A 20,681-nucleotide genomic window follows, 5' to 3' on the forward strand; every position below is an offset into this window, starting at 1 on the left:
GTTGGGATTATCACGGCTGGTGACACCATCACTGCACTTCATCATCTGCATCCCAGTCTTGGACAAAAACCAACCAGAATTTGAGTTTTTATATAATTTTCTGTACATTCAAGACACAGGCTTGGGACGCGTTGCTGAAGTCTGGTGGGGAAACACACCTGGGTCGTCCATACCACGAAGCTACATCCCTGTCCACCTGTCTTTTCTCAACTCCTATCATGTAGTAGGATATTGGCATTAATACACTGGAATAGTAGTGTTGCATGTGTGAGGTGCTTTACTTGATGTGTACCAGTACCACACAGTTTTGGTTTGTTGCTGTCTGTTGATATACAGCACATATATCCCATATATTCAGTATGCTTACATTCCATCAGAAACAAGATTCATCTAGCTACACATCAGGATATTGAGGGTATTTGAAACATTGATTCATCTGATTTATTTATTTGCTGGTTTCTCAAAATACATGAGCCATATCTGAATATTCACCTGGAAAAGTAAGGACCCAATCACCAACTACGAAGTGGCTAATTTCCTACAAGGTCTGGAGCCAAGTTTAGCTTCCACTACCGATGTAGACTGAACTATCTTCCTGGTAAACCAAACCACCAGTGACATTTTATCCTAGAAGCTGTGTCCTCATCGTCCACCATGATTGATAGAATAACACCAGATGATTAGTTCAGGGTCGGCCACCAGTCAACTGTATCAGAGAGTGCCAAATATTCCCACTTAACTCTCAATCATAACTCAGGCCCATATGCCAAGTGAGGACTTCCCTACGGCCCTTTTAGTAGCTTTCGCAAGTTGTGCATCGTTAGACTGTGCCGGCATTCACAGAAGTTTCAATGATGAGATCAAACTAATATTTCCTAAGCTTTATGCATACTGTATGTGATAGTTTAAGTTATTATTTGATTCAGAATCATCCTTTTAGTCATGCACTTGTTTCAACCAGCCATTGAGACTACACTCCACACTTTACATATTTATAGGAATGTCCTACAAACTGTAAGAATGATCCCAATGTAACCAACTCTCCCATGACGTCACAGTCCTGACATTTAGTCCCAGAAATAAAGTACCGGGTAATCTTATTTAAAAAACATATCTACACACAAAAAAGAAATCCAAATGGAGCTCAGAACAATTCTTAATTTCTAGAGCTGAGGCAATCTAGACTTGCCATATCATTCTAGACTTGAGTTGGACTCCTTTTTCAGTGTATTCTCTAGGGTCTGTGAGACAGACTAAATCTAGTACAGCAACATTCAAAGCTGAAATGATATGATACATGATAGATACACTTGATTCTGTACTGATATGTGCAACAATTTGACTTCATCAACCAGAATCTGAACAGTCATGTTTTGGTGTTGTACTGTAATGTGGCTCAGTATATTGTGACTTGACTCACATTATGAATAGAATATCACGATGCATATTGAAAGAAGGCTTCAGTGTATCGTGACTTGACTCACATTGTGAATAGAATATCACGATGCATTTTGTAACATGGCTTCAGTGTATTGTAACTTGACTCACATAGTGAATAGAATATCACAATGCATATTGTAACATGGCTTCAGTGTATTGTAACTTGACTCACATTGTGAATAGAATATCACGATGCATTTTGTAACATGGCTTCAGTGTATTGTGACTTGACTCACATTGTGAATAGAGCATCACAATGCATATTGTAACATGGCTTCAGTGTATTGTGACTTGACTCACATTGTGAATAGAATATCACAATGCATTTTGTAACATGGCTTCAGTGTATTGTGACTTGACTCACATTGTGAATAGAGCATCACGATGCATTTTGTAACAAGGCTTCAGTGTATCGTGACTTGACTCACATTGTGAATAGAGCATCACGATGCATTTTGTAACAAGGCTTCAGTGTATTGTGACTTGACTCACATTGTGAATAGAGCATCACGATGCATTTTGTAACATGGCTTCAGTGTATTGTGACTTGACTCACATTGTGAATAGAGCATCACGATGCATTTTGTAACAAGGCTTCAGTGTATTGTGACTTGACTCACATTGTGAATAGAGCATCACGATGCATTTTGTAACATGGCTCAGTGTATTGTGACTTGACTCACATTGTGAATAGAGCATCACGATGCATATTGTAACATGGCTTCACTGCATCATTTCCAGGAACATTGCAGGAATTCAAGCTCAACATATTAATTAAAAGGCCTTTCAATTTTAGGCAGATCACTGAAGATGTTAATCTTTTGTCCTGTATTCTCCAACCAACTAAGAACCAACTAAGAACCAACATCAAACACAAAACTAATATGTTTCTAATTGTGATATTTCTGCGTATTTGCGATGACACACTATGAGATGATTGTATTTAATGACACACAAAGTATCCCACTCCACTGCCAGTAGAGGAGGTGACTTGGTCCATGCTGAGATCATGTAGATGCATGTTGATTTGCTTTCAACACTTGGCCAGTCACCCAGGATGCATCATGTAATGGAAATCCCTTTGCAATTTCATTCCCTTTTATCGAAACATTAAGCATCACCTACCCGGGATGAACTTAGGCAGCATGGCACAGACAACATACATCTTCAAAGCGCAAAGTAATTTTCTCAACTTGCTATTTGAACAGATCACAAAAAAACTGAATCCACATAAATGTAAAGCTAACCGAAACAGAAGCAAATGCATCTCGCGTTGCCCGATTCCCACACCCAAGAATAAAGAGAAGCACTCAGGTGTGTTGGTTGGTAGGCAGCACAATCCTACATATTCTGCCCGCCAGTTTGCGGCTCGTTTACCTGGCCTACCTGTCTGCTACCTGCCATTAGCACAGGTGAGTCAACGAGGAACAGGGCACTCTGTCTCTGAGTACCCCTCCCCCACCTGTCCCCGGTAGCCCCTATCCCACCTGAATCAGCTGACATAGTAGCAGCAATTTATGGACCCCATGAAAACCAATTCTGGGTCCCCTTTATACCACCGCTGGTACAACCATGTTTACTGCCTCCCTATACTACAACTCTGGGTTGAAATGGTGACATGATAGACAGTTCTCATCTATTGACTTATTGTTATAGAACAGGAATGTACATTGGAGCATCAAGTTATCCAAAGCATATCACCTTTTGTAAGTGGAATGAATCCAATCAATGGCAGCCCATTATGGAAGGGACACAGTACCTCTTATCTGTATCTGTACAGAGGAACCTGATTCATTTCACCTCTTAGTACAATGTAATCAAGAAACCAGAAAAATATATTTTAAAACAGTTATTCACTGCACTTTCAGAAAGGACAATTGGTGAATATGAAATTCTCTGGAACATCGGACTTTCCTAATTCAACATTGAACTGGCCTACAGAGCCATATAGTTTTCACATCCTGTAACATAACCCACATAAGGAAAACTTGCAACACTGTTGCAGCACCAGTGACAACACATTATCTGTGCAATTTCTGCAGAAACCATACACCTTATAATATTAAATGTCAGAAATTTACTTTTAAGTTTTAGGCTGAAGCAGAAATAAAGGATTGTCAAGCAGGAGGTTTAAAACAGTGGGTACCTGGGAACCAAGGTGTAACATATGTTCAACCTCAAATACAAAACTCTTTCCGAGGTAAAGCACAACTAGTGTCATATATATATTCAATTTACATTTCTTAGGGGAATATTGTACTATGTGCATATCCATCCTTTATGATTTGTGGCTAAACCACAGATCACATTAGAACATGTTTTATCGGCAAAATGAAAAATGGCTTGTATGGGCATACAAATCCTTCAGACATTAACCGATTGGTTCTCATTCCTTGGCAGACAAATTAGTGTCAGAAGACTTGCCTATCATAGCAATCTGTCTATGAATCGAAGCAGTCATGCATCAATGATTGCAAGCTTCATCAGTCAAGCAGAACTTTGCCTCATCCACCTTAATTACACAGCTGAGAACTGGCAAGCAAACCTGTTGACTGTACAAAATGGCACAAATCAGCATGGATTTTGCAGCTTTCTTTCCTTGTGTAGATATTTCAACATTTATTTATTTGCTAGATTTTGATTCTCCAAACTCAACTGTAGATATTCCAACATTTATTTATGTGCTAGATTTTGATTCTCCAAACTGAACTGTAGATATTCCAACATTTATTTATTTGCTAGATTTTGATTCTCCAAACTGAACTGTAGATATTCCAACATTTATTTATTTGCTAGATTTTGATTCTCCAAACTGAACTGTAGATATTCCAACATTTATTTATGTGCTAGATTTTGATTCTCCAAACTGAACTGTAGATATAGCAACATTTATTTATTTGCTAGATTTTGATTCTCCAAACTGAACTGTAGATATTCCAACATTTATTTATTTGCTAGATTTTGATTCTCCAAACTGAACTGTAGATATTCCAACATTTATTTATTTGCTAGATTTTGATTCTTCAAACTGAACTCTTATGCTAGCAAATTCAACCAGCTATTCTGCCTCACAATCTAAGGTAACACTTTCTAGTTTGAAAGTAATCAATCACATTCATATCTAACATTTTAGGGCATCTGTTTAATGGTCAAAGTGTCCTAATGTCTCCTAATAGGCTGTCTCTCTTCAGAATCCACTAAGTAATTATTTATAAGTTTTTCACATACATAGACTTGCTTGTTTGTACATCCATTTGTACCTCCCATTCCCAATAAAGACAAACTGAAAGTATTTACTCTGTGGATACCATTTATTTCAGATCACACATTCATGCTGTTTTCTGCAAATGTCTATTCACTGAAGTGGGGAAGTGCCCTAAAGCAGGCCTGAATTAAACACCTCTTACTTGGAAGGAGGATTACATAACATAAGGGCCAGTCCTTTCAAAGGCTGGTTAAAAACGAGTTATGAAAAAAACACTTCTAAGAACAGGTGTGTTGTGAACTAATGCAATACGCCAATAGCATCATTCACTGACAATTGTATCCTGGTGAACTAAAAGCTTTGGCATTCTCAGACGGAAATCTAACAGCGCATTAAGAACGATGTGCGGCCTGTAACGCTTCAATGATTTCATTTCTCCCAGTTACCTGCACAGGGATAACTGTACACAAATATATTAAGCTACAGTCGTGTACTGCGGTCAAAATGACCTGAGTTGTTTGCAGAATAGAGATTGTGTCTACTCTTTAAATTCAAATTCCCAACTTCTTGGCTCGCATTTCGTTACTGTTGTATCATTAAGGGAAATTCCATTGCACAAAATAATTATTTCTTTTGATCAAAAATAATTCTCTCTATAATTACACATGCTTTAATAATCTTGATCATGATCATTTGTCAAGTTCATGTTTCAAGACAATGCTCAAACTCAGATGATTTCAAACTCTGAATCAAAGAACTCAGCAATGCTTGACTGGATGCTGACTGCCACTGGTAATTGCAAAAGGCAGAATCCATTTCCATCCAAGTTTACATTATGAAACCTACATTCAGAATTCAGAAGCTGGTAAACTGTTCCTCTCCATTTAACCAGGAGCTCTGGAGCATGAAACACGATTCATCAGGAACAATGTTCATGCACTTCCCTTCTTCCTATCAAAGCTATTGTCATCGTCACTGAGGTCTCATACTATTTAAGTTTCTCAGCACCATCAATTAGAAGCAACCAGACTAGAACTAGATTCTGGTCTGTTCAGGTAGATTGTTTTTTCTTTCTTGAATTTAATGTTTATGAAAAGATTAATTGCATACTATCCGAACTAATGGCTAATTCTTTGCAGCCTTTGAAACTGGAGTTATTCATGAGGTCCCAGGAAAGTAAATCTTGTTCAGGAGCGTAAAGCAGTTTTCTCCTGTTGATGTCAATTCCATGCAAGCTTCAACATGGACCTACACCATAACATCCCATTAATTTCTGTAATGGCCAGGGGTTCAATCATTCACAGATTACAATATTTGTTCCAAACATTCCAAACTATTAGACTTTTACAACTTGAAACATTCTTATGTCAACCATGTCTACAAACAGCACTGCATATAATGGGATTTCATTTTTCATGAATAATCAGTTTACTCTCACACGGTCTAATATGCCTTTAAGGCAGTAATCTGATAAAATAATTCGATAAATATAAGTCAAACTTCATGTCTCACAAAAGTGTCCCATGAATTAGAGTAAATTGCATATCTTCATGTATATGTTCTTTCTAGACACTTCTAGTTGATATTTTTATCCAAAAGCTTTTCATATGAGGCATCCTATGGCTGAGCCTTACATTCGAACACAAAGGCTATTGAATAACATGCTTGATACTACAGTCAGACAGTACCCCTGCTTCACACATGGAATACTGATGCGTATCAAACAGCTGTGTACTATGAATGTGATACACCATTTCTTTGCCTGCTCCGTCAACTGAAAAGCATCATTTCACCATGTCTTATTCAGTGATGTGTAACGGATTGACTTCAGCCTCAGATTGCCAGATTCCTTTCATCATGGTTATTTCTTGGGTGACTTGTTTCATGTAAGATGGGAAATTCAAAATTTGTAAAAAGACTTACAAAAATGATTAAATTTATACACCAAACTGCATGCAGCATGAACATAAATAATAATGGCAAATGGTCACACATGTAAAAGCCAACATTTTGATATCCAGTCATTATGCTGCAAGAATATTGTTGAAAGCTGTGTCAGCTATACTAACACTCTCACAAATATAGAGTAATCTCAGGATTACAATAAATCTCAAATCCCATCACTTATACCAATTATAGACAAATATTTGCTAAGCAGTATCATAAATTAACTTGGGGGTTGTGCATTGTGTGTCGTTCATGATTAATTTCCACAATATTGGCTATGTAATATTTCATATATATTTTAAGGACTAGAAATTGCTCATCATCCATATTTCAAGGTCAGTACCAAAAAAAAAGTCTTGTTTTCTCTTCAAACAAATTGACACAGGTATGCTAACATTGCAAATTCATACATGTCTCTTATGAAATGAAATATTTTATTTGCCAAATTTGATTTTTGCAAAATTTATAATTCACAATAAAAAGGAAAGGACAAATGCATGTTTACTCAAACAGCACTATCAAACAAACAAAACCATTAAAATATATCTACATGAAAACTTTTCAGTATGACACGAGAAGAAAGATAGAACTGTTTCTTTTCAAAGGGTGACTACCCTCCAGTACTACATTAATGTTCCCAAATTCCATCTGAGGGCTTACTCATTCAGCCCTGGGGAAACAGTGTTTGTCAACCATTACCGAGAGAAATGGGACTGGATTTGGTCCAGTGAGCAACCATCCTCTCCCTGTGTCAGCACCTGACACCATTCCCTCTGCTACAAGGTTGACTAGGAACTAGTCACTCCCCTTCCACAATGCCCTCTGGAAGTTTATAGGCCTCGAATGTTAAACATGGCACATCAACAGCAAATAAAGGCTAGATGAGCTAAAAGATAATTGTCACGAGTCTGTACATTTCCAACTTTGTTTCAGGCGAGAAGCTTGTGTTACGCTTAAATGTTTGGTTATTTAGCATTGATGGCTATGAACCATTGTTTATTACATGTGGTTATGGCTGATAAGCATGAAATATCAGGAACTCTAATGCAAAAGTAGCAAGCAAAAGAGCAAGTAGTCACTCAAGTCTGGGCTTGTTGATCACCAGGTGCCTTTCAAATATACATTGTTCAATAATGAGGACATAACCATCAATCTTTATTGTAACATGATTTCAAGAAATCTTCTGTCTCCTCTGTCACAAAGTAAACTGATACATATTAAGGCCATAAAATGTCTCCAAGCTCCCACAACTACCCTGTCAAAATTCTTTTTAATAGTAATGATTAGTTTTAGCAATTAGCATAAGTTGAAAATATGGAAAAATACCAAAAGAATTAATTGAGCTTTATTCTTTATTAGATATCTACTACCTATATTAAATGTATTCGAAAATTCCCTGTATATTAAGTTTTAAAATATACCTCACACAATGCTCAAGCTTTATAATAGATACAAGATATTAAAAAATAATCTGATATATATACAACCATCTGAGAAATGTGAATATGCTCAAGAGTCGCTTCCTCATTCATCTTAGCCTAACAAAAAACACCAGTAAATGTGATATTTTCTTTCAAGACATTTCAACAGCTAAATTCTCAAGGTAACAAGAGAGATCCTGTTTACACTGTCGACTATCAACATACAAAGGGAGATAATCATTGACAGAATGGTTGACAAAAATATTACATATTATTTCGGCATCATTTAAGAATGTTGTGCACTTTTAACAAACCTGTTTGACAAGCAGAGTTCAAGAGACAACATGGCACATGGTGATTTTAAGCTACAACATGTGAATAGGATTTTCAAAGTTTTTCAACCTGAAAATCACTTTCCATCTTTTGAAGAAATCATCACAGGTTTCAGATTAGAACCTATTTTATAACAAAGCCACAAAAATAATGTACAAATTTATGTACAAAAAACGTGTACTGTTCTGTCTTCTCTTCATTGGTAGTTCGTGAACCTATATTCTAAAGGGTCCAAACATCTATATAAACTTATGTGGACACAAAACTTTATCTTCACACATAAACATATCTGGATAAATAAACTTATCATGATATACATAAATTTATCTGGATATTATCTTTACTGTCACAAATCCTGGATGCAAAAATGCTGCCACTATAGTCCACCACAAGATATTTAACCAGAGTAAACTATTAATCACATTGCTGTTTCTCTCAACCAGATGACTGTCCTGATATGGTAGATAACAAATAAAGTACCTATCGAACAAGGTAAAGTCTTCTTGGTTCTGGTCAACAGGCAAATGTGCAACAGCAGAACATAGCAGCCATCATATAGCTGTAATATTGCTGAGTGAAGCGTTAAACAACAAACAAACAAGAACATATCAAGTGTTTTAACTGTAAAGGTAGTCCTTGTGTCCTGAGGATGTGCTGTTCTAGCGTTTTAATGTAGGAGTAACAACAAGTATCCCTTGACTGTCATGCTTAACTTTAAATACTGTATCAACATACGTGATTTACAACACATGAACACCTACCTGTTGTCTACGGCTCATCATGTCAGGATGCCAACAGGGAAGTATTTGACCAAACTCTCAGTTCCCCAATACAAAATTATAGGAACCAATAAAATAAATATAAATATCATACAATATTGTGACATAGTTCCCCCATACACAAATATACATGACTTAAATTTTCATGCTTTTATTATCCTACAACAAAAGCACATGCTGTATTCATAGTTTTTTTCTGTTGAAAAGTACACTGTGAGCAGTATCATTTATTGTGATGCAAATCACAGCTCAATAGATCGTCCTCAAAATATTTTTTTCTGTGATTACGTGTTTCAGCTGTTACTGTTTCACTGCACATGCCATTATAAAAGTTTTACACATATCTTAGCACAGCCCATCACCAACCAACAGAACAGATGTGGCAACACAAAAACATCTCATTAATTTCTAAAGGGAATCTGAGAACTTAAGTAGTTTCAGAATTAGCATGGCATTAATTATCAGGCAGGTAAAATGACCATTTCACCATAGTGATTTAAACAAGACGTCTTCTTGAAGAACTCCAGTACAACAATTGCCATGGTGCCACCATAACACACGTCTACTCAGTTAACGACCAAGCAAAGGTGTGTTAAACATTCATAACATGGCACATGCTGGAATACCAGGAACCAAAGAATTTACAGCCTCTAAAATCAATCAGAGTTTAGTCAATCAACAGTCCATTAATTATGAATAGATGTCATTCAAAATGCACAGCAAAGATAACATCAAAGCAACACCATTCCTATGTTCATATCTTGACATATAGTTACAGTGTCATATTACTTCTCTGCCTCTCTCTATTCATTATTAACATGACCCAATCATCATCTTTTCATGAAACCACTTCTACAAGATATCAATTAACAATATTAGCTTTTTAAGGTTCCTAATTAATGGATACTGATGGATAGCAGATAAATTAATCAACCATAGATTTGGAGGGGTTTAACTCATTTCTAACAGATACACATGCTTTACTCATTTATTTTTAATTCTTGAAAATTATGTTTATCTGTTTATTACATTAATTGGAAATGCTCTAAAATATTGCTTTTTGTTTAACCAATGACGATAATTGTACACTACCTTCATACAAAACATGAACAACCAATTTAAAACCTTCTTCAAGGCACTGTTCACCATTTTCAAATTTGAAAGTATGACTAATGTGCTTTCAAACAGATTAATAAGGACACTTACTCCATTTCATTGTCATAATGGTTGCACTTGTACATCCAAATACACATTATAAAATATTCATATCCAAGTCAACTGTTTCAATGTTATTTAATATCAATGTTTTGGACTACTCTTTTGCTTCATGATGTCATGAACACATTATCAGAGGAAAAATAATTTTAATATATACTTTTAACAGCAGTGTTAACAGTGGTTGCCAAATTCAAGGCTTTTAAAAGACTTTTCAAGCCAGGTTCAAATTTAAGACCGAACTGCCTTATTCTAGGCCTCATTAAGTCTTGCAAACTTTGTGAAAGATTTAGAGTCCAGGAAAATATCATTTCGTAACTGACTGCACTAGTTCAATACATGTTTCAATCAGAAGAAAGCAGGACAAACAAAGACGGCTGTAACTTGAAATACTTTCTTTTATACATATTTCTGAGGACCAGTGATGGAGAAGAGCTAGTTTGTTGTAAACAATTGATAATACTGCAAGGGCATGACATCAAGATATGAACTTTGAATTTCATTATTTGAAATATTCAACAATTAAGGTCTGCATGAACAAACTCCACTCACCATTATACAGGCTGAGCACAGTACATATCAAACCAGCCTCGTTGCTACCATTGCACTAGTACCAACTCCAACTGTGCATCCCTCCACATCATGCAGGACAAAAACCACTTTAAAGCACCACGATTAAACAAATTTCATTAAAACCGGAAAATGCTTGATGATACCATGTCTCAATTTGAAAGTGGTACAGTGGCTTTGCTTCCTGTTGTGTACGAGACAATTCCTAGTTATGCCTTATCTTCCATCACCAGCGTGCTGCCATTTCCTGGTGCCGAACCTCTAAAGCTTGTCAACATCCCCAGCTGATGATTCTGTTCCCTTTACCACAGTAAAGGTCAAATATGACAGTATTTAATGCTTTTAGTCCAAGCTGGCAACTCTGGCTGTCACAGCCAATCTCAAATGTAGATTTTGGTCAGATTGGAACAATGCTATTGTGTGTCAAATTACATGGGTTTTTCTAGTGAGGATGTTATGATGGCAATATTTCAAGAGTTTGTCGTACATTTTTTAAGAAGATATATTAAGTTTATCAATTAAGTATTCGATTCAAGATCATCCTTTCAACTTCAACTTCAAAATGGTAAAATAAAAGTTTAGTTCATTAATTCTGCAAATTAAGTACATTTTTTTTAAATTTTCCTGTTGAAAGGTACAAACTCTACTCCCATTTTCGGAAGGATGGGTCGGGCTGGGTGTGGTGGCATATTCTGTTTTTTTTTACTTCATATCTGAACACATGAAAACTCATAATGTGTGCATCCAATCACCCAAGGTTAGCACAGTGACACTATGTTCTCTACCCCAGCGTAGCAAATGTGCTGCATCACAGCCCTTCTTCAACTTAAAGTTTAAGAGAATGTTTTCCTGCAATATTTATGCACAGCTTTATGGTATATTCATGATTAGACAAATTAAAATCTATTTTCAGCCAACATGTATGCTCAAAGTGCTCTTTCTAGGCTGATATTTCAGCACATTGGAAGGTAATGGGCATATTGTGAGAACCAATTCCATTATAATTGTTTAACGCCGCACTTAGCAATATTCCAGCTATATGACGGTGGTCTGTAAATATTCGCGTCTGGACCAGACAATCCAGTGATTGACACCATGAGCATCAATCCACGCAATTGGGATACGATGACATATATGAACCAAGTCATCCAGTCCGACCACCCGATCCTGTTAGTTGCCTCTTACTACAAGCATAGTCGCGTTTTTTGACAAGCATGGGTTGCAGAAGACCTATTCTACCCTGGATCTTCACGGGTCTCAAAAGTTGTGAAATTTAAACATCAAAGGCCTTCTGGTACCATCAAATGATTAGCTTGAAACTCCACCTAGGGGGAAAAATTATTTGGATAAATTTCAAAACATGTATATATACTACCATAAATGGTCATCTCTTTGATAGATTTCCAAATCAAAGTAGTCTGTCATACAGACCCCGAAACAACTCATCCAATCTAGCCCATGCAAGTCCACAATATTTGGCAAGTCTAGAGTACCGCAGTATCAGGAAAATGAAGAAAGTTTCGTATTTCATAACTATAATTTAACAACTGTTTCTTCTGTATATATGTTCATTTCAGAGACTCTGCGTTAGTCTAACTTCAAAGATATAGGTAGTAGAAAAAGGGGACTGTCTGGCTTCAGATACCATCTTCCCAAGTCAAGGGAGTTACCTGATTATAAAAGTCCAGTTTCCACCCTTGCCGAACTAGGCAGCAATTATGGAGTTACTTTGGCTGGACTAACGAGTCTGTGCATAGCCCCATCAGAATCGCGTCAAAGAAGTGAACATCCAGTTTGAAAACTGAAGTGCAGATTTCGGTTGATTGCAGGATTTGCAAAGCATGTGTACCGTCAACAGATATTTTCCAAATATTTTTCATGTATTTAATAAAGGTGCTCACATGATATGATGCACTTACCTAAGTAAGGCCTGTTTTATTACAATATAAAGCTTGATTATCGATCAACGGACGCCACCATTTAACTTTAAACAAAGATAAGTGATATGAGAGGTGGAATCTGAATGGTCAACAGGAGGGACATTGAAGGGACATAACTCGTAAAAGCCACTGGTGGAACTACGATCGAACCCAGAAATTCCGGCCTAGTTCGACAAGGGTGGAAACTGGTCTTTTATAGTCAGTTAACTCCCTTGTCTCGGGAAGATGTGAGATGCAGAAGAATGGCAGCCAGACAACTTTGTGAACTAAGCCACATATTTGAAACATGAAAGTGACATATAACATCTTGACATTTGCATATGAAAAGACTTTTCTTTCAGTTCAAAAAGACACTCAGAATTCTTTGTAGATGACCTTTATATACTACTTTAAAATTAATTGATCATATTGATATACATAATATTTACTTTAATAAGCTGAAAACCTATTTTTTGAATGATCACAACAATGGTTTTAACTTAATTGTTTTTCACAAAAATTAAAACACAAGAAGACAAATTAAATAGTTTACACACCAAGCATATAAGTTCGCATCAGCAATGTGTATCCCTCTTGAAAACAAATGAAACATAACTGCTGTGAACAGAAGCTGAAATTTCCTTCACATACCACCTGTTGATTCTAATGCCTGTTAATGGCATCAGACTTCTTTTGGAACTAAAATATTTCCAAAGATAGAACAGATTGTTTTATTGAGATTGAAACACCAATTTCTAACAAATTATAAAACTTCTGTGATCTGTTCAGTGTTGCCAACTTGTGTTGGGTTTTAAAACATATATATATTTTGCACAACATATGAAATAATATATGTTCTTGCCAAATGATTATTGTTGTTCCCAGTTTTCAGGGAGGAAGGTTTCTCGGGAATCAAATCCCAAAATTCCCCCGTTGCTGAAACACTGAATTCCTGAAATTCACCAAATGACAACCAAACTTCATACCTGGGTTTGCCAACCCAAGTTTGGCAGACCCACAAATACAACCCATACCCTTTAGAAACAAGCTGTTTACAAATGCAGACTGTGTACACGGGTCGGTCTTATCTCACCCACCCCGAGAAGTGGGGGGGGAGGACCGTCCTCAGGCCTGTCTTCATGTCACACAGTAAGCCCCCGGGAAATAATGGTGATTCTACACTTTATCGATTAGCAGAACAGTGAGCCTTTCACTCTAACTTTTCTCAAAAGTTTATTGATTGTTTTGATAAAAGGAGCTGGCAATATTCGGTATGCAGCTGTGGCCTTCTAAATGCATCCTGTTTAAACAAACGGCTCTCGACCATGCCGTGTTCCCGCAAAATTGGGACAAACCCACTCGCTCATGACCGCGAGTCGATTACACACCCCTAACTCGATAACTGTCCGCGTGCTTCGCTATCTTGACCATGTCGGCGAAACAAGTGACAGAGTTGATAAATAAATACATCATCTGCAAAATAATACATAGAAACTTTACTTGCGATCAATGAGTTAAAGACGTGAAGCAAGTGACCAAAGTTGTGCGACGAGTTGGTCCGCCATGTTTTGTCGCGAGTGGAATACGAGTCTGCAGCGCATGACACGTGAGGTCTGCTAGTTCCACATTACCATGATCTGCACACCTGTTGATCAAAGACACAGAAAAATACACTTACCTCTAGTTTAGACGTGAATTTTGTGCAAATTCGCTGCCAAAATGATTCATCTTTCGGGATGGAGCCCGCAGACTTCACTTCCTGGGATTTCTGTCCTTTCTCTGGCCCTTTTCCTGCACTGTTGAGTGTGCACGTAGATACAGGACGTCGCGCTGTGACACTAGAGGGCGCTGAGCTTCGACTGATGGAATTTGGTACCTGAGTGACCTGTTGATGGAAATGGCGCCTAGACAGGTGCGCGGGGCACCGCTTGCGCTTGGGGGAATAGTGCTTGGAGAATTCTAATTAGTTTTAGTGTAATGACCCACATTTCCAATTCGTAACAATGGCTGTCATGCTCGGATAGAAGTTCCTACAGAACTTCGAATCAACATTGCCAAAGTGGAACATTTTTTAAAAATATCAAAGGTCTTGCGAAATAGCGTAAAAAAGTCTTAAAAGCATGCAGATATTCATGTACATAAAAACGGTTGTTAAGTGTGTTTATAATACAACTAAACAGAAGTAGGGGATTTCGGTTTAGTTTTGCTAAGATAATATATTGTTCATCAATTGTAGTATGTTATTTGATTTCAAGAGTTATTTAAAGGGTTAATAACCATATTTTCCGCGATTTTGCCCATATAGTTTCACCAATTACACGAAACGGGATGGCGTGGTTAATGATGGTTTGATCCAGCTTAATATATATTAATGAAAACCGACATTGTGTCGTCTTTTCATTTAAAACAGTACTATGTTTCATATCTTAAAACAAGTGTCACGTGAGTAGTAATATGTAGCACCGTGCACGGTAATACAAATTCCTGGGGGCAAAAGTAAAGCGGACCAATCAAAATCTCGGCTTGACAACTATGGCCACGACACGCCCATATACCACGGTCGTCTGCTAGCACCCAGCACCCAGGTAATATCGGTCTGTGTTACTAAAAATAGACCAAGAGCACCTTCACATAAGGTACACAATGGTGAAAGGTGGAAATATTATCCACTTTTCGGTCTACAGTGATGCTGGGAATAAACATACTGTTTCCTGCGGTTATAAATGGTATGGGTACCATTTCAAGTACATGAATTATTATACCAAAGCAGGGCTTCACACAATAAAACTTTCATTTACGAGTTATTATACTATGTGTACACATGTTATCTATAAAAAGCTGCCGTCGTCACATGGAATATTATCTTTATGAGCCATTGTGTACTCGAGTTTTATAATGGGAGCTGACACAAACTTTTCTTTCGCTTCTGGCATTGGCACTTATATTTCTTTAAATGGAAAAATTGTTTCAAGTGAGCAACCATTAACTTAAACTTATAATAGAGTAGTCTAATTAGAAATAGTATGTGCTAGTTTCCCTATTTCCTTTATTAGGTTATAAATATCGAGGAAAAGAAGATCTGTCGTCTGCTCATGTCGTCTGCGGCGGGCCAGCCTAGGTGAGAGAGCTGGCAGGCAGGCAGGCAGGCAGGCAGGTAAGCAGCGTTATCAAATTACCTGCGCCTCTTGCGCTGTACCCAGACAGGTAGTGTTTGTCAACCCCATACAGTTCCAGCGAGATAAGCAGGCCAAATTAAGATGGCTCGCCCACGGGGGGCATGCTAAGTAAACGAGATTCCTCCCACAGCGGTGACGCTGTAAGTTATCGGGGCCAAAGCAGGCATTCAGGTAGCCAGCCTGTTTGAACAGGGACTATTCATCTCTATCACATCCTAGGAGACAAACGGCGAGTCCCCATTGGCGCAAACGTACCGTCAATGGCCTGGGAATTAGACTCTGACCCCGATGCTTCAAGAAACGGTCCCCAACATGTAGAAAGACCACATTACTGAGTTGATTGCCACTACTGAATATTTACCCCAGTCTTTGACACACGGTTTGAAGTAGAACCATCTTTGTAAACGAATGGCGTCGCCAATGTATTAACAACTGGAAACTTTTTCCCCCGAACTAGCACGAAGGGCGTAGTTTCAACGGGTCATTTGAATGATGTCGCAGTGTGGTTTTATTGATGTGCTATTTATAACTGTCTGGATAATACTGTGGTACTTTGAGTGGCATCATCCGGGTTAGTGTTTATCAACCAAAGAATGTGAATGATAATGGCGGCCATACCACGGGGACAGATAACCTGTGTCGTAATCACTCATGACAGTATGCCGCTCCCTTCAGGCGCACATAATGCAAAAAGTCACGTCTTCACTGAATAAAGATGTATCATAGCGCATCTACGGTACATGCACACACGTTTGTTAACAAACACAAGAATAGCAAATTAAGTTTTGGGGCTTTTTAAAAAAACTTTTTTTTCAGCTTAGTGTTTAAGCAGACATATATGTATGTGCAATATTTATATTCGTTCTTCCACCACCAGAAATGTCTGACAGTTTGCAAAACAGTAATACAATCACACTAGATTAAATATAATGAATATATATGGCCATCCTGATAATTGCTTGTAAATTTATATCTTGAGTACTATACACAAGTTAAGTGTGACGCCTGTATATACCACAGTCGGTTATATTTGAAAAGGCAATAGTATATAAATTCCATCGCTCCAGAAATGAGATAACAGAGGATGCCCAGTGATGCGCAACTGAACACACACCACGTACGTACACGAGCCTGCTTGCCATCCCAAGAATGATTACATTATGACGTAATCTTGAGTAATGCTCTTAACCCGTGTATATATCATACTGTCGCTCCTCTGTCTGGATGCAGAATCAAACAGGGAACACTTCACGAGCTTTCTTTACAGCTTACTGCATGTGACACATAATACACTATGGGCAATATGTAATGTTGTTTTATTATATCAAGACGTCCTCTCCGGCAGCAGTACACGCTCTTCACGTCGCTCTTCATGCTAGATTACGAAACGACTGCATGTGTACCTGCATGTATACCAATGTCAATGTGAGACGTGCACATGCATGGTGGTAAAGGTTGCATTATTTTACCTATGCTATTATATTTTACAACATTTATAGTCTGAATATTCATAAATGTTAGTCTTCGTTCTTTCACAAGGTTACCATGACACGATTTTTATCTGTATATGGATACTCTTGTGTGCCGCGTGTGGTGGTGGTATTCATTGCATTTGAATGCATCATGGTACTCTATGCAAGCATTTGTTATCTGCAGACCATGTGCACAGTGCAGTTGTTTACCGTACCCATGTTTGCCGTATGTATTACAGGCGGGCATCGCTTGGCCTGTATTGCAGGGATATATTCTAGGCCCGGGTAATGATGAGCCTTACATAGATGAGCCTTACATGGATCACTCACTTACTGTCTTCTTATAACATCCATTCATTTAATATACTGTATTGGTCATTTGCAAACAACATGCATGGACAATCGCCAAAAATACATGGGCCACCATAAGCTCTTATTGTCTTATAAAGAATTAAACAAACTATGTTTTCGTTATATGCAGACACACATGTTAAAATATAAAAAGTTTCTGTCTGTTATTACCCCCCGCCCAACAAAGTTGGCGGGGGATATAGAAACGGGCTCCGTCCGCCCGTACGTCCGTCCGTCACGTTTCGTTTCCGGAGCATAACTCATAAACCGTTCAATATTTTTTCATCAAACTTTGCAGGTCTGTCAGGTACATGCCGAACTGGTGCCTTTTGCTATTTAGAAATTTTAGAAGTTTTTATTTTTTACGTTTCCATGGCAACAAGATGGACTTAGGTTCTGTGAGGGTAGGGTTCGTTTCCGGAGCATAACTCATAAACCGTTCAATATTTTTTCATCAAACTTTGCAGGTCTGTCAGGTACATGCTGAACTGGTGCCTTTTGCTATTTATAAATTTTAGAAATTTTAATTCTTTACGTTTCCATGGCAACAAGATGGACTTAGGTTCCAAACTCTTCTTTTTTTACAATTTCCATGACAAGTTCCACCTCGGTTAAAAAAGGTTAGGGTTTGTTTAGATTTAATTATGTCATAAATTCTGCAACAGGGGCGGGGGATATAGCCACGTTAGTGGCAAACTCTTGTTGACTTTGTTGTACCGCGACCATCCAAGAATGACCCCTGCACTGCTTTCTAAGATTTTGTATATTGTGCTTTGAAGTACGATATAATCTATGTACCATTCAAATGATTATATTTCTCTCATGTATCTGTATAGAGAACTTACCAACAGTTGTGCGTGTGCCTGTGGTAACTGATTTCGTACAGTTTTGTCATATGACATCTTAATAGTGTCTGCTTATGAGTGAGTGGTGAGTATTGTTTTACTCCGCGTTTTGCAATATTCCAGCAATATCATAATTAACTTTACGTCTCAATGTCAAATTTTAGTTTTCATCCTACATCAAATTTTTGAACTGGTCCTTTAATGTTGCCTTTCCCTTATATGTAAGGAGCTTTCTGTACTGTATGATCTGCAGTTTTTGGTATTGGAACCAACCGATGGTAAGACCATTGCGTTTGAAATATGTGTTGGTGGCTTGTTGCATGGAGCTTCAACTGTATGTCTTGCTCGTTTATGAAATAACCTTTGACAAACAGAATTCGACATACTACAGTAAGTTTCCGTTAGTCTCCAAGTCTTTCTCCATTACTCTCTTTATAACCTCAAGATTAAATTCATAAGGTTACAATTGAAATCAACATGTTACCCCACCATTGGGTAGCCACGTTGTGTCTTGCGTTACCTTTATACACATGCTATATAATTTCTGTTTCTATAAGAGCGGAACAAGTGTTTCCTTGCATGGGATTCTTTGAATGTTGTTTATAGCCGCAGTTAGCAATTGTCCAGCTCGTACCTCCCTGTAAATACTCTGATCTTAGCGAGTAAAACAAATTGTGGTAAAATGATTAACGAGCCAAGCCATCGGGTTACGATGACAGCCGATCCTCAGTACTTGGCGCTAACAATAAGACACACAACCAACCGGGTCACACACTGCCACCTTTACATCCACATTACTTGGCTCTAACAATAAGACACACAACCAACCGGGTCACACATTGCAACCTTCACATCCACATTACTTGGCGCTAACAATAAGACACACAATCAGCCAGGTCACACATTGCAACCTTCACATCCACATTACTTGGCTCTAACAATAAGACACACAACCAACCGGGTCACACATTGCCACCTTCACATCCACATTACTTGGCGCTAACAATAAGACACACAACCAACCGGGTCACACACTGCCACCTTTACATCCACATTACTTGGCTCTAACAATAAGACACACAACCAACCGGGTCACACATTGCAACCTTCACATCCACATTACTTGGCGCTAACAATAAGACACACAATCAGCCAGGTCACACATTGCAACCTTCACATCCACATTACTTGGCTCTAACAATAAGACACACAACCAACCGGGTCACACATTGCCACCTTCACATCCACATTGCTTGGCTCTAACAATAAGACACACAACCAACCGGGTCACACATTGCAACCTTCACATCCACATTACTTGGCTCTAACAATAAGACACACAACCAACCGGGTCACACATTGCCACCTTCACATCCACATTACTTGGCTCTAACAATAAGACACACAACCAACCGGGTCACACATTGCAACCTTCACATCCACATTACTTGGCTCTAACAATAAGACACACAATCAGCCAGGTCACACATTGCAACCTTCACATCCACATTACTTGGCTCTAACAATAAGACACACAACCAACCGGGTCACACATTATATAGGCTCTGAATGGCAACGTATTTTGCGATGAAGTTCTTCCAGTCTGCATGAATTTGCAGTAATATTCCGTATTTACATTTTAAAACAAACGTTTAGCTACGTTATATCTTGTACTGGATATACCGAAACTTCCAACTGAAACATAGTTACAAAGAATCATGTCTGGTCGTAAGTTATGGCATCTTCTAAAGTACCCTGTCCTGTGTAAACAACACCCAATGATAAGCAGATATGTATGTTCATGACAAGGCTATACTTGTGAACATGGAAACACTTTTACCATTTTAAAGATATATTTAATACGAGAAACACTAGAAGTAAAGACTAAAGAGGATATGCATTCATTTCTTTTAACTTCATACAAAAACTACTGATCAAACAAAACAAAACTATATTTTAGAATATTGCACACGACAAATAAAAACAAGAATAAAGAATCCATGAACCA

General features: G+C 37.8%; 1 protein-coding gene across 2 annotated transcripts in view; it reads right to left on the bottom strand.

The window, feature by feature from the left end:
* LOC124121458 overlaps positions 1-14,690 on the bottom strand; it is a 40,791-nt gene extending 26,101 nt beyond the window's left edge. The window contains exon 1 of one of the 2 annotated variants that reach the window (XM_046484455.2): positions 14,508-14,690. The gene's annotated coding sequence lies outside the window, so the exon portion shown is untranslated. Of the gene's footprint in view, positions 1-10,892; positions 10,916-14,507 lie in introns of those variants that run through there. The other variant, XM_046484459.2, reaches the window with a different exon arrangement.
* Positions 14,691-20,681: the final 5,991 nt, after the last annotated feature.

The sequence above is a fragment of the Haliotis rufescens genome, unplaced genomic scaffold, assembly GCF_023055435.1.
Source record: "Haliotis rufescens isolate VD_foot unplaced genomic scaffold, xgHalRufe1.0.p SCAF_19, whole genome shotgun sequence".
NCBI lineage: Eukaryota > Metazoa > Mollusca > Gastropoda > Lepetellida > Haliotidae > Haliotis > Haliotis rufescens.